Below are 25,323 nucleotides of genomic sequence, written 5' to 3'. Positions count from 1 at the left end.
CTCTCTCCCTCTCCTCTCTCCCTCTCCCTCTCCTCCCTCTCCTTCTCCCCTCTCCCTCTCCCTCTCCCTCTCCCTCTCCCTCTCCCTCTCCCTCTCCCTCTCCCTCTCCTCTCTCCTTCTCCCCTCTCCTTCTCCCTCTCCTTCTCCCCTCTCCTTCTCCCTCTCCCTCTCCCCTCTCCCTCTCCCTCTCCCCTCTCCCCTCTCCCTCTCCCTCTCCCCTCTCCCTCTCCCTCTCCCTCTCCCTCTCCCTCTCCCTCTCCTTCTCCCTCTCCCTCTCCTCTCTCCTTCTCTCCGTCTCCCTCTCCTTCTCCCTCTCCTTCTCCCCTCTCCTTCTCCTCCTCTCTCCCTCTCCTCTCTCCTTCTCCTCCTCTCTCCCTCTCCTCTCTCCCTCTCCTTCTCCCCTCTCCTTCTCCCTCTCCTTCTCCCCTCTCCTTCTCCCTCTCCTTCTCCCCTCTCCTTCTCCCCTCTCCCTCTCCCTCTCCCTCTCCCTCTCCTTCTCCCCTCTCCCTCTCCCTCTCCCTCTCCCTCTGCCTCTGCCTCTCCCTCTGCCTCTCCCTCTCCCTCTCCCTCTCCCTCTCTCATGCACGTGCGCGTACACACACACACACACACACACACACACACACACGACAGAACAAAAGTGAGTAAATACATAAAATTTCCAAAGTAAAAACGAAATGTTACGGAAATACTGGGCAATACGGGCTACATGACGCTTCAGAAGCACCAATATCTCTTTGGCTTAAGACAGAAAATCCTATTTGTTCTCCCATGAAGCCAGCTATTACAGAGGCACGGAGGTCTTTGCACCCACAGGTAAGCACTAGGGGGACCTGGAATGCTAGCTCACAAGGCTGTTCCTTCAAGGACCGTCCAGTCTATTATCAACCCAGAAGGCTCGGCTCAGAGCGAACATGTTTTCCAGCCTGGTGACTTTTGCCCTGTGGCTGGAGACCCCATTAGACCCAATACCCTTGTCATGATTGTTCTTCTCAGTCAATCACATGGCACGTGTACATTACAGAGTTCTGACGCAGTCACATCCAATCTTTATTCAGCTTTCTTTGTTCCTCCAGAAGATTGACACATGCTCCTGTGTGCACAAGGGATTGGGCTGATTATCACCAGGAAAGTTTTCACCAAACTGTGCTGTGCTCAAATATGCCTAAAATGGGGTCAGGCTCCCGAAGTTTGAACCAACCCCAGCTACTGAGTCCTGTCCAACCAAACTGCTTTCTTGCTCCCTCAGATTGTCTGTCTGTGGCTATGGAGATCTCAGAGATCCCCCACAGCTGAGTATGTGGTCCTTGGGTATCTTTATTGGACCCTCATCCTTCCCTTCCCCCCTCCCTCTCTTCCTCCTCCTCCTTCAGTTTCTGACTAGGCCTCTATATACCCAAACCACTGCCCAGGAAATGTCATAGTGTACTTCATATGTCCTTACAGTTCTCATTTTCTCACAGTCAGGGCCATAGAACTTGTTCAGGCCAGGGAAATGTGACATGTGACACTTTGAGATGGAGGCAATGACAAGTGAGTATCTCACTTCCACTCCCATGGGGCTCGGGCTCTCAAACCCAAGGCCTTATGCATGCTGCACAAGCGCTCTGCTGACGAGCTGTGCTCTGAACACAGGGCGAGCTCCATTAAAGCACCAGCTAAATACTTCTTGGAAGGCAAGCATTAAATAGTAAGTTCAAGTGCAAAGATAGCGTACAGGGCAGGGCACCGGGACACACATGGCATCCCAGAACAGAGGAAAGAACAGTGGACAGTGGGCAGAAGGAACAGAAATTCAAGGTTGTCCTTGACTACATAGTGAATTTGAGGCCAGCATGGCCTTCGTAATGAGTTCCAGGCCAGCCAAGACTACATAGTGAGACCCTGACTCAGAATCCAAACATGATAGATACATTCATACATACATACATACAAACATACATACATACATACATGCATATATACATACATACATTGATATGATAGATACATACACACATACACAGATTAGATAGATAGATAGATAGATAGATAGATAGATAGATAGATAGATAGATAACAAAGCATCAGCAATTATAACAATTTGCTATGGAAACATGAATTAATGGAGCAGTCAGTGGAGAGAACAGAGAATCTAGAGGGAGACAAATTGCACAGGTTTTAGTAAAGGTTTGGCTGTCAAAAATGAAGAGAACGGTTTGGATGGCCTGACAGTGTTGGTCACCTAGCAGCCAGACTATGAAGAGCTAGACCCCTGCCTCCCTTCTTCACGTTTTATTAGTTATGTGGTACTGGGATGGGGTCCAGCACTCATGCATGCTAGGCAAGGACTCTACCAACAGGCTCAACCCAGCCCTCTGCCTGCCTTCTTACATAGCCACATTCTGGGTAGATGGGAGATTTAAACATTAGAAATAAATCCATGGGCTGGGAAGGTGGCTCAGTGGATAAAGTACCTGTTGCCCAAGTGTAAGGACCAGAAACATCAGACAGACATGGCTACCTGCCTCACTGAGTAAAGTCAGAGAGCCAAGGAGCACGATTCACATCAGCCCTGGGCTTCCAAAGCCAGGCACAGCCACATATGTGCACCTCCTCCCACCCCCCGACACACAGGCATGTGCGCACGCACGCACACACACACACACACACACACATGCACAATGTATAAACACAAGTGCACAGTGTGTGCGTGTACACACATATACACACACAGAGAAAGACAAAGAAAAGTAATAAATTCATGAAATAAAACAGAAAACATAATTTGAAATTCAGAGAACAGTATGTGATCTTCCTTCCCTGTATGTTCCTGAGGCATATATAGATATAAATCCCAGGAATTGTTTTGGAAATTAGCAAATGTAATTACACAGACAAATGGAAAATTTCTTCCTCACAACATAAAAATGAGTCAATGTATCCTTGATTTTGTTATTTTTACTTTGGAACTTTTAAATGTCTTAATAAAAAAAAACAGAATTGACTCTAAAAGACAACAAGAAAAAGAATTGCATATATACATATAATTATAAGATGCACATGCATATGCCAATAGAGAATGGTCTCCAGGTATATTATTAATGGGAGAAAGCAGGGCAGTGTCGAGGCCAGTTTCTGAGCACCCATACCTGCTACGGAATCACACAAAGCCACAGTCCAACCCTTGGAGGCCAGTCTTTAAACCCAAAGAATACACATTCGCAGTGTCATGGAACACGTACAAAACGCCTTGAAAGATGCAGGAGTAAATCTGTGGAGGAAACGGAACATCCCTTTCCAATCCTGCCCTCTATCACCATACCTTGCACTGTGATGGTTTCTGTTCTCAAAACCCTAGATCGAAATCACTGGGCTAGAACCACCTAGACGAGACCTGTGGAGTCCCACAGACACAAAAGACAGGCGAGCTTGCATGCAGGATAAGGAGTTTGCCTGGGCATGGAAATAAGTTACTATCAAAGACCTAAGTGGCAGGGTTGGGGGTTTAGCTTGGTTCTCAGCTCCGGGCAGAGGGAAAAAAAAACCCTAAGTGGCACATTTTGCAGGACTCAGGGGGCGAGGGTAGAAGAATTTTGACTTTCCTGGTTGCCAGCTGTATTACCTCAAACACTTCCATGAGCCTCTATTTCTTCTCTCCTCTAGAAAGAAACTGTTACACTTGCCTTCTAGAACCTCTGCTGGGGGTTGAATGAGACAATGCAAGGAAGGTGCTTAGTGAAAGGGCATGTGTGTAGCAAACATTTAATTAGTAGTCGTTGGAGAGAAGTTAAATTAATTATTTCACCGTGGTATTGTGGAATATTTTGTGGCATTTGGAAAGAATTAGACAGGGCTGTGCCTGCTCATACAGAAAGTGCTCCAGGCACATTCTTCCATGAAAACGAAGCAAAAGAGAGACCAGCCTGTACACTAGGAGTGCATTTAGGGATGGAGAAATTGAGAAAAAACCAAATCGTTATGCGCATTCAGAAACATGCAAGTCCGCATGCCAGTCTGTGCTCAGGGTTAGCTCTGGGGTTCCGGAAAGAGGTGGGGTTGGAAGAAAAGGACCTGGTTCATCCCTCTGTGCACCGCCGCACCATGTGAACTTTTTAGTCTAGCATTGATCACTTTTTCAATCTAACAGGGAGGTACATACCCCTCCCCTCGATCTGTAATGGGAATTGGGGCTCCGGGGCGGCGAGGAGCCCGCTGAGCCCCGCTATCAGCTCCGCCATCAGCCGCCATGCTCCCCGCTGCTCACGGCCGGGGCCCAGGCAGTGATGATGAGGCACCGCGCGGTGACAGTGGCCCGGGCTGTGCCACATTAGCATTATGCAGTCCGCTGTGTTTGTTCTTTTGTGCTCATTTTCCAGCCAGAGAAACTTGGCGCCGCCCTGGTCGCACCCTGAGCCAGCAGGCCACCAAGGCACAGGGCTGCAGACTAGGCCAGTGCCCTCTAGGAACCCTGGGAACCCTGAGGACCCCAGCCTCCTCCCACCCAGCCCGTACTGCTTGGAGCCTGGAGAGTAGGGAAGGGCCAAAAACTGAAGACCTGCCCCTGGCCAGCAGGGAGGCAGGCACTCTGTGCCCTGAGGCACCAGACCAGGCCCTGCTTCCCCGCACTGTAGAGACCAACAGGCATTGATCCACAGCCTTCACAATTGAGGCTAAGACTACGTATCACACAGGATTCAACTCCCTAGTGTCTGACACACTACTTAATGTATTCTTCCTCCACCTCTAGGGATATGTTTAAGGATTGGGTCACTTGTCTTGGACTTAGCGGGGGTCTTGACATCCCAGAAGCTACTCCGCTGGACGAGGAAGCAACAGAGAGCAGCTATGGTGAGCCCCTAAGGTAGGCCCAATAGAGCCCTTGGCTCTAGGAAAGTGTCTGGCCAGTTGGGGGGGGGGGGTAAGAGGCCAGAAAAAGCCTTTGAAGAAACAGCTAAGTGAGAGTCCTGTCTCCTGTGTCAGCATCAAAGGGAACCAACGACAGTTTCTATTCACCCCTGAACTCTCTTTACCGGCAGGTTATTCTGCTCCTGCTATTAACTATTACCTGGGAAAGGGCGCAATGAGGAGGAGACAAACCAGGCTATAGTGCTCGATGGTGTTGGTGAACCAGGACAGGCACACAAATGAAGAATGTGCCGAGACTCCAGAAACAAGCCATCATATTAACCACCGGCTGAGTTTTGGCAACAGTGCCAGGAGAATCTGGTGGAACTCGTCTCAGCAAATGGCGGGACATCCCAAGTCTCCTCTACACACCATTTCACATAGAAATTAACCCAAGAACCCGAGAGCTGCCAAGAGGGAGAGTACTCATTTGTCTAGCATGTTCAAGGCTCCACAGCACCATGGGGGGAGGCGGGGCTCAGAATGGACCGTAACCCTAAAGGGAGAGGAGGAAGAAAAAGAGAGATAGACAAATCAAAGCCAAAAGCGTTGGAAGTTGGGCTGGAGAAATGACTCAGCAGGTAAGGCCTGTTCTTTCAGAGGATTGTAGTTCTCTTCCCAACACTCACCTCAGTGGAACCTCTGGGAACGCCAGCTCCACGGGGCCTTGCGCCCTCTTCTGTCACACATGGGCACTGCACCCACATGCACAGACACATACACGTAATTAATTTGTTTTTTTTTTTTTTTAAATCTTTAAAAGGTAGCTTAGGAAGCATGAGACCTGTCTTAAAGAAAACAAAACTAAAACTAAAAATCTTTGCGCTATAAAACAGTGAAAAGGAAGCCCCAATGTCTTAATTACTTTTCTATTGCTGTGGTAGAACACTATGACCAAGGAAACTTGCAAAAAGAAAACATGGAATTGTGCTTATGGTTTCAGAGGGTTAGAGTCCATGATAGCAGAGAGAAGGTACCATGGCAGGAACGCTTGAGAGCTCACATCTGATCCACAAGTACAAAGCAAGAGAGAGACATTAAGAATGGTGTGGTCTTTTGAAACATTGAAGTCCACCCCTAGTGACACACCACCCTCCAACAAGACCACCCCTCCTAATCCTTCCTAAATGGTCCCACCAACTGGGGGCCAAGTATTCAACTATGGGAGCCATTTTCATTCAAACCACCACACCCCAAATGATTGTTTTAATTATAAATGATGTATCTAATAAGGGATTTCTAGCCAGAATACAGAACATATAAAGAGCTATTACTATTGAGTAATAAAAAGATGAACCACTAATTCTTAAAAAAGACTCCCTCCAAAGCACAGGAGACAAAGCCAGAGACAGGCAGAATCACAATCAAAGTAAAAAGCTTTAGCACAGCAAAGAGACAAGTTAAGAAATGAGAGGAGACATTTTCTATATGTACGTAACTCTAAAATGTCAGCAATGGCAGCAAGAGCCAGGGACGTGGCTCAGGTGCGGTAGTACATGCCTGGCATGCTGCAGTCCCTGGTTCGATCACCAACACTACAGACACTGGGCATGGTAGACCTCTCCTGTGATCCCAGCACTTGGGAAGTAGAGGCAAGAGGAGCAGATGTTCAAAGTCATCCTCGGCTATATAGCAAGTTGGAGGCCATCCAGAGACAGATAAGATTCTGACTCGACAAAACAAACAAACAAGCAAACAAACAAAAGCCCACAACTCAATTTTTAAATAGGCAATAAACCAGGCAGTGATGGCTTACACCTTCAATCCCAGCATTTGGGGGACAGAGGCAGGTAAACCTCAGTAAGTCTGAGGCCAGCTTGCTCTACAGGGTGAGTTCCAGAACAGCCAACAGCCAAGGCTACACAGAGAAAACCTACCTCAAAAAAAAAAAAAAAAAGATGATGATGATGATGATGATAGCAGTAGATCCAAGAAGACATTTTTTAAAGGTGTAGCAGTGGCCAATGGTATACAGAAAATGTTCAACATGACTAAATGTTACCAGACAAATGCAGATCAAACAGTCTATCACCTAATTCCAGCAAGAATTGCTCTTACCAGAAAGACAACAACAACAAAAATAGCAGGTGCTGGTGAAGATGTGGAGGAAGAGAAACTCTTAAGTGCTATGCCTACATAAGACCACATACCTTATTATGGAAAACAATACAGAAAATTCTAGAAAAACTGAATGCCACAACTAGCATGTGATCCATCAGCTTCACCACTGGACGAAGGTCCAAAGGAGATGAAGTCGTGTGTCAGTGGCACAACTTCATTCCCAAGGTCATTAAGGTGTGGATTCTCAGCAGCAAAGAAATGGAAACATTGTAACTACCCGTCAGGACAGAGACACATCTGTGAAGGAGTACTACTAAGCCATGAAAAATGAGAGTTCGTCATTTACCCCAACGTGGGTGGAGGTTAAGTGAAAGAAGCCAGAAAAACATGAAACACGCATTAACTCTTATGGAACATAAAGAGTGGATCTCACAGAGGTTAAGAGCAGAGCAGCCTGTGGTGTCATTGCACTGTAGGTGACCACAGACAGCCCTTACGCACCCTGTATCTCGAAGAGTTCGAATAAAGGCATTTTCGATGTTGACACACATCCAGCCTTTAACACATGACATGAGGTTGTCATCTAAAAAGTCACCCGCAACTGAGGGACAGAAGAAAAATTACAAACTTAATCTCACACTATGTTAAGTTTATAGTTTGTGCTTGGTTCATTCAGACTTCTCCTGGGCACATACGGTCTACAAGCTACAGGCGGGATACATCGCCAGTGAATGTTTGAGGACATTGATTTGTTTAACTTGGTTACACAATGGGTACTTGTACTGAAACGCTGTGTGGCAGTACTCTATTAATATGTGAAATTTTAGTGATTTTTACATATCAGTTAAAAATTTTAACTAAGGGAGTAATATAAATAGTTATTTTATAAAAGATATACAAACAGCTGATAAATGCATAAAAAGATGCTTGCTCAGAACCATTAATTATTAGGGGAAAAAGCATCAAGCTACCTCACTGTGCCATATACCACAGAGACAGAATAGGGGGAAAACAGAGCTCTTGGGCATTGCTGACATGAATGTAAAATGCCACAAGCACTGGAAATAGTTTGGTAACTACCAAAATATGAGGCCTAGAGTCACCATATGACCTAGCCATTCCACACCTAGGTATAAGCAAGAGATAAAACCCAGATAAACAAAAACTGTATCTACGAGGGCTAGAGAGGTGACTCAGCAGTTAAGTGGCCCTGGGGCTCCCACAGAGGCCTGAGTTCCGCCCGAGTTCTGTTCCCAGCACCAGGTAACACACCTGTCAGTAACCCCAGCTCCAGGGGACCTGCCAACCCTCCTCCGGCCTCCCTAGGTATGCACATACACATGCACATGCACATACACACAGAAGGGCATGTAATACATAAATTAAAATAAGTGTCTTTTTAAATGTCCATGAATTTCCTAATGGTTTTATTCATGATTGCCAGGATTTAGACAATTTAGTGGTGAATGGGTAGGTAAAATATGAACTGCCCACACGGTGGAATATTATTTGTCAGGGAATATGAGTTAGCCAGGGTACATATGAAGTACTGGGGGCCTGCTATACAATGAACGTTCAGGACGCTATGCCAAGTGAGAGAAGCCAATCACAAAATGCCACGTCTTGTGTTACTCAGTTTGTATGAGATGGCTCAGGCAGAAAAACATATGAAGTCAGGAAGTAGATTTGAGGCTGTGGGGAGCTGAATGGGAAAAGGTAATTGAGAAGGACTGCGGCCAAGTTCCAGGGTTCTTTGGGGTGTGATTTAAGGATTCTACAATCAGACAGTGCCTGTAAATACACTAAAGCTCATTGTTGCACACATCCAACAGATGAATTTACGGTGTGTGAATTACATCTAATTAAACTGATTTTTTTTTCCTTAGAAGGAGGGCTGGGAGGTGACTCAAAGTCTAAATTTGGTCCCCAAAACCCATGTGAAAAGATGGATGAGGTGGTAGGCGTTTGTGGTCCCAGCACACTTATTTATATATAGGGAGATGTGAGGCAGAGACAGAGAGATCTCCCAGAAGCCCAAGAGCAGGAGCCGTGTGGCAGAAATGAGAGAGACCCTGCCTCAACACGGTGGAAGGAGAGGACCAACTCCCAAAGTGCCCTCTGACCTCTGCACATGCACTACACATCAGAATGATAAATGCATACATATATTTTCTAAAGGTGCTTTTGAAAAGGGGGCATGCGGGTGTGGTGGTAGCTGTGGTCTCGCCACTGAGAAGGCTGAGGCAGGAAGATTACAAATTAAGGCTAGTCTGGGCTATAGAGTGAGAGACCTTGTCTCCAAGAAACAAAACAAAAATAACTAGGCCGGACCTGTAGCTCAGTGGTGCACTGCTTGACTACCACTCAAAAGGTCACAGGTTCAATCCCAGGCGTTACAAAATTTTAAATAAACCTGTCAACTGAGATAGGGGGTAAAAGAGAGGGGTTAAAGCATTCCCTGTGCGGGAAGAGTTCAGCATTGGGCTGGGATGTAGCTCAGAGGGTAGAGAGCTTTCCTTAACACACAGGAAGCTACTGGGTTTGACGCCCAAGCATCTCGTCACTTAGTATTCAGAGGATTAGAAGTTCAAGGTTATAAATGTTTGTCTACATAGTTTGAAGCCAGACTGATACATGGAGCTCCAGGGGTGAGGGAGAGATGGGTAAGGGGGATGCGGTCACAGTTGGAAACGATCAACTCTTTAAACATCTCCAGCCAATGATCTTACACTTTTCCAGACAGGTGGACTTACTTGTGAGACAAACAGTTCCCAGTGACCACTTAACGTTCCTCAGGGACAGGGAAATGCAAGTGAACAAGAAATACTTTCGTTTTCTTTAAGACCATGGGGGGGGGGGTACTTAATCATTGCCAAGGTTTGTCCCTAACCCAGGGTGGCTCCAGAAACGCTGGGATCTTGGTCAGTGTCAAGCCTAAGAGGACTCTGGTCACCTGTCGATCATCTTTCCTACTTGGTCTTGAGAGAGCCACACCGTCGTACCCTCCATGACAGACAGCTCTGTTGCCTTCATGTCACTTAGGTCTCTCATGTCACTCTGAGGTCATACATGCCCTGAGACTGAGTCCTTGCAATCTTTGAAAACACTACTAGGTGCCCCACGGAGTCCTCTTCACTCCCTTTCATGTTCCAAGAAACTCCCCACTAACACCCAGTACCATCTCTTCAGGGAGCTCGGCTCTCCCAGAAGTGGCACTATCATCCCTTCCGTCACCCCTGTTTGGCCCTGCACAAGAATCCCAGGGGCAGGATGATTTGAAGGGCAGGCTGAAAACTTGGAGAACGGGGTGGGGGCGGGGGAACCAAAAGGCAATTCTTGCGTCAAAAATAGATCCTGCCACAAGCAGACACCAGAAAGCTGTGACAGGTCGTGAGGGGCTGTGCCTTGGGTTAGAGGATGCAGGCCAGGCCTGGACAGCACTACAGCGACGTCCTCAGGTGGGCAGTGGTCTTTGGGAAAAGATTGACCATGGTAAGCTGCTCATAAATAATACACAAGGGAGGCCAGAACTACAGAACCTGGCTGCTTCAGCTAGAGCAGTAAGCTTTCTGCCCTAACCAGACAGGGCCCAGGAACCCAACATCAGAGGCTGGTTCCTGGCACAGCCTTTTATCTCTCCGGTTCTAAGCCAAAGAGCTGCAGCTGTGACACCCCCAAGCCCCCACCCTGACTACTTAGGACAAAGCATCTTCCTCAGCCACCTTCAGAACAACCACCCTCAGTACCATTGAATGGTGCTTCCAGATGCAGGTGCCCTCGCTCTTCTGGTCACTCTGTATAAGAATTCCTGATTTGTTTGTTTATTGTGACAAGGCCTCACAGTGTAGCTCTGCCTGGCCCGGAACTCACAGGAATCCACCTGACTCTGCCTCCTGAGTGCTGGGATCAAAAGTGTGTGCTACCACCCGGCTACCTATTTCTTTAACTAATCTTCATGTGTATGCATGTGTGCATGCATGCATGGCCGTGAATGCGGAGTCTGAAGGTCGACCTCAGGTGCTGCCCCTCAGGAGCCATCCTGCTTATTTTGGAGAGAACTCATCTGTTTGACTGGGCTGCCCAGCCAACAAGTTCCAGGGAGCCTCCTCTTGCTGCCTTCCCAGAGCTGGGATTGCGCAGGGACCATCACTTCCAACTTTTTATGTGGATGCCGAGGACTGAACTTGGGTCCTCATGTTTGTGTGGCAAGCACTGAGCTGTCTCCTCAACCCCTGCACTCCCTTTTTCTGGCTCAGAGTGGAGTAAGGTGAGCTCCAACCTACATCTACTAACTCCGGGAAACATACGACTTCCAACCGTTTAAAATGATGTACACGGAGGGAAATTCCTGTCATGTAGGAGTTTGCCAGAAGGAGAGTGGTTATCCCCATCTATTCATCACAGGCTACTCAGGCAAAGTCAAGAGGACCCTGAGTCTTACCAGCCCTCATGTGACACCCTGACACCCCTTTTCCTCAGAAAGTTGCCCTGTCAGTCTGAGCTCAGAATCAAGGGTGAATGAGAAGGATCATCAGACACAGGGATTGGCTGACAAGTCTAACAACCCTAGTTTGATCCCCAGCGCCCGCAGGGTGGAAGGACAAACTGACTCTACAACTGTCCTTTGACCTCCATGCTCTCGATGTGATTCCCACATGTGTACACACAAACAACAGATAAGTAAATGTTAAAAAAGAAAGTGGTCCAACGACAGCATCCAGCTCAAACTTCTCCCGGCTCACCCCCAGCACCACCATCAGGGTCCCAGCCTCGACCCTCTGAGGAGCAAGCTCTGTGCTGGAATCTGGAGACCCCAGTTTGGTTTCCCTGTGACCTTGGCATGCTGCTCTGCCTCACAGCTGGGCGGCTCCCTTCTCTGTGGCAGGGATCTGTCTCACATGCCGAGCAGAGGATTTACCCACCTGACTGACTACCTTTGTAGCCAGTGTCCCCGGCACAGTGCTCGCTTGGCCCGAGTTGATTCACCAGCCTTCTCGGTTCTCTCTTGCTTCCCTGTCTGGACCTCTGTTCCTAATGTCCCTTCCTCTGGGATCCTCTCTGCTCCTGCAGATATTACTTCCTCCAAAAAACCATCTCATCCTGTTTATTCACAGCACAATGCCTTTGGGTCTCCCAAACAGCGGATTCCCTTCCTTGATTTTGCATAGGTCATATCCTTGCATGAAGCACGCTATGTCATCTGGATTAAGGTTTCACGGTCTCTGCAGGGCTGAGGACCAAACCAGGGCTTTGTGTGTGTGTGCGACCTAAGCACTTGGTCAGCCGAGCTAGAGCCCCAGTCCTATTCTCTCTCATTCTCCTCTTCTCTCCCTCCTCTCTCCTTCCCTCCTTCCCTCCTCCTCCTTCTCCTCCTTTTCCTCCTCTCATTTTCTCTCTTTCTTTGAGTTGGAGTCTCCTCCTGTTGCTCAGGCTCTTCTGGCACTCCTGTGTTCGAGCAATCCTCCTGCCCCAGCTTCTCCATATCCTAGGACTATAGACACGTGCCGCTAACTGTTCTGTAGCTCTTCCCTTCCGGATGAAGCATTCCCTCCTGGACAGAGGAGAAAGGCTCATAGAAAGCTCACAGAAACAAGAATCAGACAGCACAGGGAGTTAGAAGATGCATGTCTTCCCCATAGAAGCAACAAATAAACAATGGCTGGGGAAGAGGAGACTCACCCCTGCAGGCTGGACAGGGGCTGTGGGGATGCAGTGTGGGGTTCTCTCCCATGCCGGGGTAGGCTTTGAGTCACCTCTGTTCCTGTAACCCTGTGGGGGTTTTGTCTTTCACCCTCTATTGTAATGCTAAGTGTGGGTCCCCAAGACCTGGAGTCTGTCCCTGCCTCAAGTGACCTTGCCCCTAAGTTATCTCTGATAAAGATGCCAGCAGCCAATGGCTGGGCAGAAGAGACGTGGGTGTGGTTTAGGTTTCCAGGGCTTAGAATGGGAGGACCACGAAGAGAAGAGGAGGTGGAAGAGGAGGAAGAAGAAGCTATCGTGGATGGGCTTGGGGATTTAGCTCAGCGGTAGAGCACTTGCCTGGCAAGCGCAAGGCCCTGGGTTCGGTCTCCAGCTCCGAAAAAAAAAAAAAAAAAAAAAAGCTATCGTGGGTTGGGTGAGCCATAAAAGCATGGTGCTGAGGGCTGGCCAATCGGAGGGAAGAGCAGCCCAGAAGAAACATACTAAGTAGTAACTAAAAACTCGAAGTTGTCGATAGGAAAGTAGATTCTAATAGCATGGAGGGTAGGTATTCGCCCGGCTCTTGTGCTGTTTAAGGCTTATCGTAAACATAAAGGCTGTGTGCGTCTTTTACCCAGAAACTAAAGGGTCAAAGGGGGGGTAAAAACCCGGGTCGAGATCGAAAACTTCTACAACAGAACCCCAATAAATGTGTTGGTTTACAAGCTAGCCCGGGATAGAACTGTTTCTTTCATTAGCTGCCTGTGCCCTGTCTCTGGTAAACAGACATTTGCTCACATCTAACCAGGGAACGTCACACAGCAGATTCTTGGGCAGGATTTGTCTCTCGGAGACTGGTTTATCTTTCTTAGCACAGTGCTCAAAGATGAAGGCAGAAGAATCAGGAGTTCAAGGTCATCCTTGGCCGCATAGAGCACCAGGCCAGTCTCGGCTGCAAGGAACGCATCTAAAAAGAGAAAGAGAACGGCCAGGCACACACCTTAAATGCCAGAAATCTATAGGCAGAGGCAAGCAGATCTCTGTGAGTTTGAAGCCACAACTATATAGTGAGTTCAGGGCTGCATAGTGAGACCCTGTGTCAAAGGAAGGAAGAAAAGGAAGGAAGGAAGGAAGGAAGGAAGGAAGGAAGGAAGGAAGGAAGGAGAGAAGGAGGGAGGGAGGGGAAAAAGGAAAAGAAAGAGCAGAGAAATAGTGTACAAGTTTTCATCTATAAAGAACTTACTAGAATAATCAATGTCACAGACAGGGAGGAGAACACTGCCCTGCTGTTGTTTACTGTGCAGAAGGGCTTCAGATTCTGGAGAGGGAGGGTGAAAAATTAAAATTAAAGGCTGGGCAGTGGTAGCATATGTCTTTAATCCCAGTACTGGGAACGCAGAGGCAGGCAGAGGCAGGCAAATCTCAGAGTTCAAGGCCAGGCTGGTCTACAAAACAAGTTCTAAGACAGCCAGGGCCACTCAAAGAAACCTTGTCTCAAAAGAAAAAAAGAGAAAAAACTAAAAGGAAAGGGTGACGCAATGGCTCCCTTGCTATCAACCCTGACGACCTGAGTTCCATCCCCAGGACCCAACACAGTAGAAGGAGAGAACAGACTTCCAGTTGTTCTCTGACCAATATACATGTTCTGTGTCACATGCACAAAATAAATAAGTACATAAGTGCTAATCAATTAATTTAATCAATCGACTAATTAAAAGCTGAGCATGGTATTGCACACCTGCAAGGCCAATACTAACAAAGATGGAGTCTGGAAGATTCCGAGTTTGAGGCCGACCTGGGCAGCACAGAGAGAGTCCGCCTCCAAAAAAAAAAAAAAGCCCAATGTTTCTAAATTCAATTAAAAGAGTCATTTTGGGCTGAAACTCTCAAGGGTCTTTGCAGGAACAGAAGCAGCTGAAAAGATCTGCTTAAAGTTTAAAATGTTTGGATATAAATATTTTTAGCGTCTGCGAGCCACCCATATGTACCCGCCTTCCACAGCTCCTCTTTCTTCTCCTCGCTGCTCTGGAGGATGACGTGAGCCTCATCCACACAGGAAGGATCTAAACGACCTGATGATTACAGGATAATATTCATCCGATGAGGTTAAAAGCACTGGCTGCAACGTTCTTTCATAAGCCCCGCTCCACAAGAGGGGAAAATAATTTATGAGAACACGAACAATTAGCACTTTGTAAAAAAGAAATAATGTGCTTCGCTTGATCCCTATATTTAACATCAATTAAAGATTATCCTCATGAATGAAACCCGACCTGGAAATTAACAAGGGATTTAAATTGCATTATGCAAGCAAGAGAGAGGAACCGGAGCATTGGTTCAGGGTTTCCCAGGATCCACAATTTCACCTGTGCAGGAAACCTTGGCCATTCCTTCACGTCCCTCTGAGACTCTGAGATTCCGGAAGCTGCCGATGCATCACGTAGGCACCCCAGTCATTGCCTCAGCAAAACGAAAGGGGGAAGTGTGGTTTAAAAAAAAAAAAATCCCTGCATAGCTGCAAACACAAGGTTGGCACCCTTCATTCTTAAAAATAACTTCTGGGTCATTTTTTTAACTGATAAAACTGACCCGGAGAGTCCCCCGGGGGGGGGGGGGAGATGTCTGTGCCGCTCCAGGATTTTGTATCTAGACCATCTCCTTGGACGCTCAAGTGAGCCCAGAGGGCAAGGGCCAGCTGAGAAATTACGTTCCGAGTCAACTGGTTCCGAGCACTGAATTTTTTTTCTCTGCCAAAACCGAGAAGCTCAAAAGAGATAAAATGAGCTGGATGTGGTGACTCACAGCTGCAACCCCAGCACTTGGGTGACTGAAGCAAGAGGAGCTATCCTGTGCTTCATAGCGAGTTTGAGGCTAGCCTAAGCTACATAGCCAGACCCCCCCCCATCTCGAAAAGGGGGTGGGGACGAGGAAATAAAACAAATGTCAGAAAACAAGTGTGAGCACTAGTTACTTTTTAATTTAAATTTTTTTTTATGTGTGTGCCCACGGAGGCCAGTAGAGGGCGTCAGAGGGCCTGGGTCTGAAATCACAGGAGGTCCTGATCGGCCAGATGTGAGCTCTGGAATCCCAGCTTGGTTGGTCTAAACCACGGATTCCTTTCTCCAGCTACTTTGTTTCCTCCACAACCTCCTACTCCCTAGATCAGGATGGTTGTCTCTTGGTCTGGAACTTGACCTAGGCTCAGAGGTCTCTGAAGCTCACTTGGGACTGTGGAAGCAGAGACAGCCGCACAGTGGGCATGCTCAGAGCCCCAGGCGCTCCAGAGCCGGTATCTAGAACAGAGAGAGAGCTCTGACTTTGTCGCCTTCTGACACTGCACCCTGCTGCTTCTGAGGTTGGCTGGGAAAAGACATGTCAGGGGCACGGCTCTGAGGCTGATGGCTCTGAGGCTGATTGCTAAGAATTGTCCCACCGGGAGAAGGAGAATGTTTCTTGCCTCTTTCAGATCTCCTGGAAGAAACGCTCTTATTCACAGCCTACAAGTCGCCCCCCTGAGAAACTGACTTTGGCTTATGCCCCACTCCCTTTCCCTGTACTGCAGACCTTACTACATGCAAGTGTTATGGTTGTTGTCCCCAGTGCTGAGTCTGGGGACAACTTAGTCCCTTTCAGAGGGGTGGGAGGCTCATCTCTTGCACTCCCGCTTGCTGTGTGGACTGGTTTCTCCATTGTTATCTTGGGAAAAGAGAAAGCAAATGTTAACCCTAACCCCTTGAGAATTCACCTTGCTAGGCTGTAAAATTCTGCATTATTAACATTCCAAAATTCTTCCATTCTCTGTGCACATCTTAGATGGGTGTGTGTGTGTGTGTGTGTGTGTGTGTGTGTGTGTGTGTGTGTGTGTGTGTGAATATTTGAGAATTCAAAATTGTGGAGAGAATAGAGGTGGCAGAAGTTTATTAAATTGGCCCAGGGCGGTTTTGAAATTTGAAAGTTTCTTACACTCCATGGCTCTGGGCCAACTCCCAGCTGGTTCAGCTGAGCAGCCCGCACAGGGCTCAGTCACCAAGGTGCCGTCTCTCTGTCCTCACAGAGATGAAAGGCAAGCATTCGAGGGCGCTGAAGGAGGAGCCTGCCCTGCTCCCCGGTCACACCAAGAATAGTCAAGATGGCATATGGGAGACGCTTGGGTGGCTTTGTGGTGAGTGTGTGGAATCTTGAGGCATTGATGATGGGTATGCATAAGTCCTCCCAAGGTGAGGCCATCGCTCCCTCCAGAAGCCAGTGATGGAACCCATCAGATCTGCCTGCCCACGGGGGAGTTGGAGGTTTGCGTCATTGTCGGCGTCGTTGTTGTTGTTGCTGATGCTACTGTTGTACTGTCATCCTCATTTTTTTTCTGTTTGGTGGGAGAAAGGAGGAAGCAAACCAAGTATTTATGAAACTCTTGCAAACAGAGACACATGCTTTTGCCACAAGAGGACAGTGGGTTCTGTTGGCAACAGAGCCAAGTGCTGACACCCAAGGCTTTGAAATCGGAAGACTTGGGCTAACTTCTGCCTCTGAGCCTTACCAGCTGTATTACCTACCAATGCTAAGTAGCCAACCTGGCCCTCAGTTTCCACCTCTGTAAAATGGGAACATCGGTGACACCTGTGCTATAGGGGCCCTCTGAAGACAAATGAGAGGCCATAAAATACAGTCTCTGGCATGTAGTAGGTGCCCAAGAAATGCAAGTAGACTGTTATTATCTTCTAATTATTTATTTATTCGTTTCACTTTGTGTGTATGGATGTTTCAGCTGTATGCATGTATGCATGTGTACCCCAGGTACCTATCGGGTCCCCTGGAACTGGGGTTATGGATGATTGTGAGCTACAAGGCTGGGTGCTGGGAACTGAACCCTGATCCTCTGTTAGAACAAGAGCTCTTCATCCTGAGCCATCTCTCCAGCCATGCGTTTATTATCTCCATCGTTGTTATTGTTGGTGAGGTCATGGTTAGGCAGCTGGGTTCTCGGGATTGGTAGACCCCACAAGCCTGACCCCTGGACCTGCAAGCTGAGACTTGTTTCATGACAAGTTTGACAGCAGCCACACTGCAAAACAAAATTCCCTTCCCTAAGGAGGCACTTCTTGCCCCAACTCCACTTCCTCGGTCCTCAGTCGATGCCCCTAGACTTTAACTTCAGAATTCCCAGCTATGAAAATTTCACTAAGGGCTGGAGAGATGGCTCAGCAGTTAAGAGCACTGACTGCTTTTCCAGAGGTCCTGAGTTCAATTCCCAGCAACCACATGGTGGCTCACAACCATCTGTAATGGGATCTGATGCCCTCTTCTAGCGTGCCTGAAGACAGCTACAGTGTACTCATGTACATTAAGTAAATAATCTTTTTTTAAAAGTCACTAAGAATATTTTAGGGAGAGAAGAAAGACAAAATAGACTCCAATTCTTCAATTAACTAATTAACCAGAACGCTCAACTAATGGAATTTTAAAATGTACTCCTCTTAAGGGGAAAGCTGGCCCAATGCTAATCTTTATCACTGTTCCCTCCCAGGAGCGGCCTGTTTGTTCTCCAACCCAACTAAGCCTAGGAAAATCCAAGTGAGTTCTGGTGTCTCTTGAATTCAAGGAGTAGGGAACAAAAGACTCCTTGGCTTTGAGGTGAAGAAGTGAAGAGCTGGGAGCACCCCTGTAATTCCATCACTTGAGAGATGAGGCAGAATTAACGTGAGTTCAAAGCCAGCCTAGACAGTGAAACTATATCAAACAAAAAATACTCAAGAAGAACCCATAGCAGAGATAGACAGAGGTAAAGACTGGCACAGAATCAGGTAAAGGCCAGAGGGACAGTCTCATTACCTCAAATGACTGACCAACCTAACTGGTCCTGAGCCACACTCCCTGGCACTTTGGGCCAATGTTGTTTGCAGAATCCCCAGCTCAGGCTGTGGGAAGCTGAGAGCCCACAGAGGGAGCTGTGTAGGCAGGCACTCCCCTGCCTGAGCAGACAGCCATCCATCACCTGGAGAGGCAGCAGCGGTAGGGATGTGAACTCTGTCACCCTCTCTCTTTCTTTCCTCTCTCCTCAGCAGGCTGGGAAAAGCCTAGGCAGTGATGCAGAGAAACAGAATTCCAGCTCCAAATCATTTGGCTACCCAGCCCCCTTTTCAGGATTGACACCGAAGACACACGTTTCTTCATTTCCTTAAACATCCCCTTAAGCTGACAATAAGGGCGGCTGCTTTAGACCCTTAAGTGTTGTCAAAGGGTCCTCCTGGTGAGCAAGGGAGAAAAGAGAGCTCTCTGGGGTTAGCACACCTGTGCTGGGCCCCCCCATGACTCTCTTCCATGCCACCCCAACCTGGTCTGCTGGGTGGCTGCAGTGTGGAGTAATTACCACATAATTTGAAGCCAGGCCTGATAGGTGCTGGGTCCCCTTGGAAAACACCTTCTGCCGGCTCTGAATCCTCAGTGCACTGGGCAGGGTTAATGCCTTGGAACCCCCGTCCTGGGGCTGCAGGCAGTGTGCTCTGAGCTACTGAGGCCTAAGCTGAGTTGACAGGCTCCATTAGAGAGCAGCTCTGTTGTGGAAATTGTGATGTTAACTGAGAGTCATGTGTTGGGTAGCAGTTCCCCAACTTCCCCATGCTGGGTAGCAGGCCAAACAGTTTTCCTTAGGGGTGACTGGGAAAACTGGGGAGCGTCCCTAGTTCCATTTCCCAGCTGCTCTTGACCTGTAGGAAAAAGTGTGGCCCGGGGACCCTCCCCTACCCAAGGAGACCCATGTCCCCAGACACCCGACTCCACTCCTGAGACCTAATGGTCCATGCACCCTGGGATCAAATCCTCGGGTGATTCTCAAAATTAATCTCCAAGGACTTTAGGATTTAAAGTAGGGAAGCCAGTGGGTGGGAGAGATTACCTGAGTCCACGAGAGCTTGCGTACACAAAATAAATAATAATGCAGATTTTTTAATTAAAAGAAATAAAGTGGAAAAGTCCTTGTTCTGAAGTAGCAAGAGTTCTGGAAAAATTCCAACCATTGTAGCAAAAGCAAGCCTTTTCCCCTCTAGGCCTGAACATCCCCACTTCCAAGGTTCAAGGACAAAGCCCAGAACCTGAATCACAATTCTGTTTTTGCCATCTAAGACAGCAGGTAGGTCAAGCCAGGGCAGGCTGAGCCCTCCTTCTCTTAGAGGGGAAAGAAGTTACCTCCTGCCAAAGAATTGGACTGAAGAGAAAGCCAGGGGGACTATGCCCTTGAAGTCAGAGACCGTAAGACTTTGAACCTAAAGAATGAGATCAATAAAATGAACTCAGGAATTCATGCACTCCAACTCCCCGGGTCCCACTCTTTCCCCACTCTCTCCCTACAACAAGGAGTTCTCTGCATACAATCTGTTTCTGTAGCAGGACCCAGGACCCCAAGCCTCACAGGCCTCCGAGATGTCGCAATCTCTGTCTATCCAAAGGTGTAGCTGTGAATTGGGCATTGTGGATCTTGAGTGTGTGAGGGGCATCGTTTTGGCTCTGAGGAAGGTACAAAACACTCAAGTCTAAAAGCAGTTGAGAACGACTGGGAAGTGTCAACCATGGACAGGGACCAAATCGAACTGCAGTGGGGAAGCCCTGCTTAAGTTAAAGTTCTCTATCTGTCAGGCTGGATCCAAGGCACCTCTGGCCCTGGTCTCATGGCTGTCACTCCTCAAGCAGGGAAGGTGGTGCTGGTCACCTACTACAGCTCTCCAAGACGACGATCTATCCCAGCTGCAAGGCAACAGCAGTTGCCAACCCCTCCTTTTTCTTAGCCATCCTGCAAGCCGGGTCTAAGCCACCCTCCAGCTAGGCTGGCTAGTGTGGTCGCCGCACCCGGGCTAATCTCGGGCGGAGACCGAGGCTGCCATCTAGCGGGCACGGCGGGTGCCGTCGGGGATCCGAGTCCTGCCCAAAGTCAGAGGCTCCGGGGTCTGCGCCTACTTAGCTTGTTTGGAAGCCAGGACTCAGGGCTCAAACTTCAGCTCGAGCTGTGTGAACTCATCCCCCAACCCTCTCTAGGTCAAACCTCACTTCCTGGTGAACCAACTAGATACGACTTCTTCATTCGAGTCGTCGGAAAATGAGGGACTCAGGGTCGTTGCCCCCTCCTTCTTCAAACCACTGCCCCACACTCTTATCCAAGCGAAGAGCCAATCTGGTCCCCAAAAGAAGGAAGATGAAAGGAGGAGCTGTGGAAGCCCGCAAAGCAGAGATCCGCTCTGAACAGCAGGATCATTTTCTAGGAATTGTAAACCCAGAACTGTAAATAAAATGCTAATGATTTATTCCTGCTTAGACTCCGGGGGCTGCGTCGCAGCTTTTGAAGACAATTCCAAGCTTGGCTTTCCAGGAAGGCGGGCCTCCCCGCGGCGCCTCCTTAGGCTCTGCAAGGGCTTTCCCCGCTTGGTCTTTTGCTTCTAGCATAGATTCCATGAGGGCTGTGGGAACCTTCACCGACCTCTCTGTTAAGCCTTGACTGCCCTACCTATGCTAAGGAATGTCTTTAAATGGTGAGCTTTAACTTAGTAAATAAATATTTGAAAGCCATTCAGGGTGCACAAATTTGCATCCGCGGCTGCCACTGGGCCGCCCGGGTGCCTGGATGTGCTAGATAAACTGAGGGCCAGGGTAAAGAGTGAGCCCAGAAGACTGTAGTCCGGCCAACCCAACTGACAGGGACAATAAAGATGGCTTTATTACCCCCCCTCCCTTCCCACTCAGCAAAAGGTACAAAAAGCAGGCAGCCCCAGGCTCGAGCCATCTGCAGAAGCGTGGGTGCTATAAACCCTCGACCAAAGGTTAGGGCATGCTCCACAGAGGCATACACAGAGGTGGCTTTGCTTGTGTTAGCAAACTTCTCTTCCTCAGACTTCTTTTACATGATTTCTGGAGAAATGACAAATCTCTGGTTAACACAGACCTTACTTCTAACGTGCTTTCGAATGTAAATTCGAGTGTCAAGGGTGGTCAAGACACCTGTCTCCATCAAGAAGATGCAGTCCAGGCTGGCCTGGAACCCACTCATGAGCCCCCTAAGTCTTGAAGTGCCATGATTATAAGCATCTCCATGGGCATGCACCACCAGACACGTGTGGTGACCCTCCATATTACCATGGAAACAGTTAATGGTCACGGGTAGACCTGTACATCACGCTACTGAGGAAGCGTGTATCCTACAGAAGCCAATACGGAAAGCTTTACCCCTCTGTTTATAGGAACACATATTGATCTGCATACAGACTAGATGCTGATCCCAGGGGATATCGTCAGATAGGAAATGATTACAGTCCATAGGGGACTCACAGCCTACGTCAAGCCTCCTTGCAAATCACAGAGTCCTGTCACTTACTTGTTCTTGTCTTCTGTCATGGAGATGTGGATCCTAGCCAGTCATGTATTCCTCAAATAGGTGGGTGTTTTGAGGGACTTCATGAAAGAATTGGGTCTCTGAAGCTTAAAATAAAACAAAAAGTCAGGACCACAGGTTTATTTTAAAAAAGCTCTTTGAGACATCTGACACCCACCCTGTAAGTTGTGCTGTCTCAAGGACAGCACATTCATACTTCAGTTCCTGTGACAGGATTCTAATAGTTGTATTTTTTTAAAAAATAATATTTTTTATGAGCTGGCAACATGGATCAGCAGGTAAAACACCCATCTCACAAATGTGAGCCTCTGATTTGATATCCCAGAATCCTCACAAAGGCAAACATAGCCAAGGACCTGTATCCCCAGTGCTCCACTTGAAAAATAGGAGGAGGAGATAGGAAACTCTTAGGGAGCCTGTGTACCAGCTACCCTGGTGCAAACAAGATAATGGGAGACATCTCCTCAGAACAAGTAGACAGCGAGGACCAACACCTAAGGTTGTACTCTGACTTCCACATACATTATGCCATGCATGCACTGAAAACACACACACACACACACACACACACACACACACACACACAACACACATGTGCGCGATTGAAAAAAATAGACTATGCAAAGGAAAAGAAAAAATATAATAGCAAGGTAAATGATTCAAATGCAGCTACTCACTATGGAGCACGGATAACCTATGCACTGTTGAGTCAGAAACAAAACAGAAAAGCACACATTCAACAGTGTGGTTCTACTTACATAAAGTTTAAACACAGGAAACAACAAGCTATTTGGCTATAAAATTATGAAGACAAGTAAAGAAATGGTCGGCCTAGAGAGATGGCTTAGCGGTTAAGAGCTCTGGCTGCTCTTCCAGAGGTCCTGAGTTCAAATCTCAGCAACCACACAGTGGCTCACAGCCACCTGTAATGGGATCTGATGCCCTCTTCTGGTGTGGCTGAAGACAGCTACAGTGTCTTCATTATAAAATTAAAAAAAAAAAAAAAGAAGACTTATTCATTTGTATGTGTTTGAACGCATGCATGTACACCATGTTAGGGTTGTTTTGAGACATGGTAGCATGTAAGTTGGCCTCAAACTCCATGGACAGCCAAGGATTGCCTTGGACTTCTGTTCCTCCTGAGTGCTAGGACGGCAGGCACGAACCACTCCCAGCTTATGTGATGCTGAGTGCCGAGCCCAGTCAAGAGGATGGGAAGTGTAGTTCATTAGTAGGGATCTACTTGCCTCTGCCTCTCAAGTGCTGGAATTAATGGTGTCAGTCATCCCAGCCCAGTCTAGTTTTTAAAAACTATAATTTTCTCTAACCGAACTCTTTAGTCTGGATATCCACACTCTGCTAAATTCTCTAAATGACTTGGGTTCACCTCTTGTTGGCTGTGGCAGCTTCTGATTTAGCTCTGCCTTAAACATACGGGGTAAGTAGAAAGGTGACTCTGAATAGCCTTACCAACTCACTGCATGATCTTTCCCTCAGCCTCAGTTTCCCCTAGTATACTACTGCGAGGGAAGTAGAGAACATGCTATCCCAGGCCTTTAGCTATGTGAAAGGAAACCTCTCTAGAGAGTTTTATTTTTCTGTTCTAAACACCTGTCCCCAGAGTGAGTAGCCCAAAACAACAACACCCTAGAAGCATCTCTGAAAAGGTCACAAAGACTGCTCCTGGGGGGCAGGCACTCACCTCTTGCCTCCTCCCAGAACTCACAGACGGAGACTCGCAGATCCTCCCTCTGCAGTGGCAAGAGCCGTCTTTAGGCCTCATGTCTCTTGGGAGAAGCAAACACCGCTAAAATCCCATTGATTAATCGGGTCCCACCCTCGGATCAATGGCTGGCATTAGTCAAGCTTAGTGCAGTTTTATTAGTCTGGCTGCCCTCTTGCAATGTTATAGATGAAGAAATAAAGTGGGGAGGAGAGAGAGAAAGGACAAAATCATTAGTCTGAGAGGAGTAAAAGAGCGTCTCTCTGTTTTGTATTCTGATTCAGGGCCAGGCCGTACGCAGCAAGAGCACACACAACATCTCTTTCAAAGCCTTTTCCAGAAGTTCTGCCCAGCCTTCTGATTTCCCACGTCTCCGGATAGCTAAGATCCCAGGAGCATTTGGTCCATAGCAACCACCAGCCCCATCTCCAAAGCCATTTGACAAGGCTCTGAGAACACCTGAGGTCCCGTTCATGCGTTCGTTCATTTCTCACAGGGGGTCAGACTTGTGCAGGATAGAGGAAAACCAGCCTAACCATCGGCCAGACAATCCGTCTTGAAATTGTCATCTCTGCTGTGAAGGGACCCATCCTTCCTCAGGACTCCAAGAGGAGCCTGCTACATGTTGCCCACCTTGCCAAAGCTTTGGTTCAGCAAAGAAAACCCATGGACCCGCTTCCCAAAGCCCTCCAGAGAGGCGCTTTGAATTAAGACCAGAAATGCTTTTAAAAGACTCCAGTCTCTGGTCTTCTAACGATGACCTCTTCCTTAATTTTGTGATGGCTTCGTCTGCCTTTTTCGATCAGCTAGGTAACTATAAAAAGCTAGGCACCTCCTACTAACCCCATTACGATGAAAGCGGAGGATTTTATTATTCATTTTTAATAGGAAGAATCTGAAACCCCCCACCCCCGGAAGTGGAAAAGGTAGGGTTTTGATGTATCTGGTTATGGAGAGAGGTTGCAACAGTTCACCCTCCAAGAGCGGGAATGCTGGGAAAAGCTTGGGTGACCCATCTGTGCACAAAAGGAAAGTGGGTAACCTCTGCCATTAGGCCCCTCCAAGGCACCCCAGCGTCACTGTAGGGGCTGATTTCAGGACCTGCCTGAGAAGACAGGAATCACCCAAGTTTCCTAGAAAACCGACCCCCAGTAATAGTCGGTTAAACATTTCACACACACACACACACACACACACACACACACACACACACACACACACACACGCGTGCACATGCACGCACACACAGGTAACTAAACGGAATGACTCCCCCCAGGACTGTGCTGTTCATAATGGTAATAAAGCCCTTGCCACAGACAGTGTCGTTATCTAAACACCATTAACATCAATATTCGTATCAAATACCATCTGGCAGAGGAGCCCACTCACCGAAACCTCTCCTTCTCTGGGACTTCCCAGCTGAGAGGGGAGGGGCAGCCCACAGCTTCCTCCCGCTCAGGCCACAGGGATCCAGGCTTGTCTGAGAACCTTGGAGCCAGACTAGCCACTGTGCCCTGGGAGACACCGGATGCAAGGGAAAGGAGGGCATAGGACAGAGAGAAAGGCAAGAATTGTGCTTTTCATCACCATTGACTTCTCCTCA

At 47.9% G+C, this 25,323-nt stretch overlaps 1 long non-coding RNA gene across 2 annotated transcripts; it reads right to left on the bottom strand.

The window, feature by feature from the left end:
* Positions 1–587: 587 nt before the first annotated feature.
* On the bottom strand, positions 588–25,323 carry LOC120102974 (uncharacterized). 2 transcript variants are annotated; one of them, XR_010051976.1, is made up of 5 exons: positions 23,700–25,323; positions 21,980–22,083; positions 14,994–16,987; positions 13,426–13,594; positions 588–1,093 (listed from the first exon to the last, which is right to left on the bottom strand). It is a non-coding gene; the product is annotated as an uncharacterized LOC120102974 (long non-coding RNA). The 2 variants fall into 2 exon arrangements; XR_005504978.2 differs by having other exon boundaries at positions 25,110–25,323.

Source organism: Rattus norvegicus, chromosome 5 (assembly GCF_036323735.1).
Source record: "Rattus norvegicus strain BN/NHsdMcwi chromosome 5, GRCr8, whole genome shotgun sequence".
Lineage (NCBI taxonomy): Eukaryota > Metazoa > Chordata > Mammalia > Rodentia > Muridae > Rattus > Rattus norvegicus.
The sequence above is the reverse complement of the archived record's forward strand: the minus strand, read 5'-3'. Positions and strand labels throughout refer to the sequence as shown.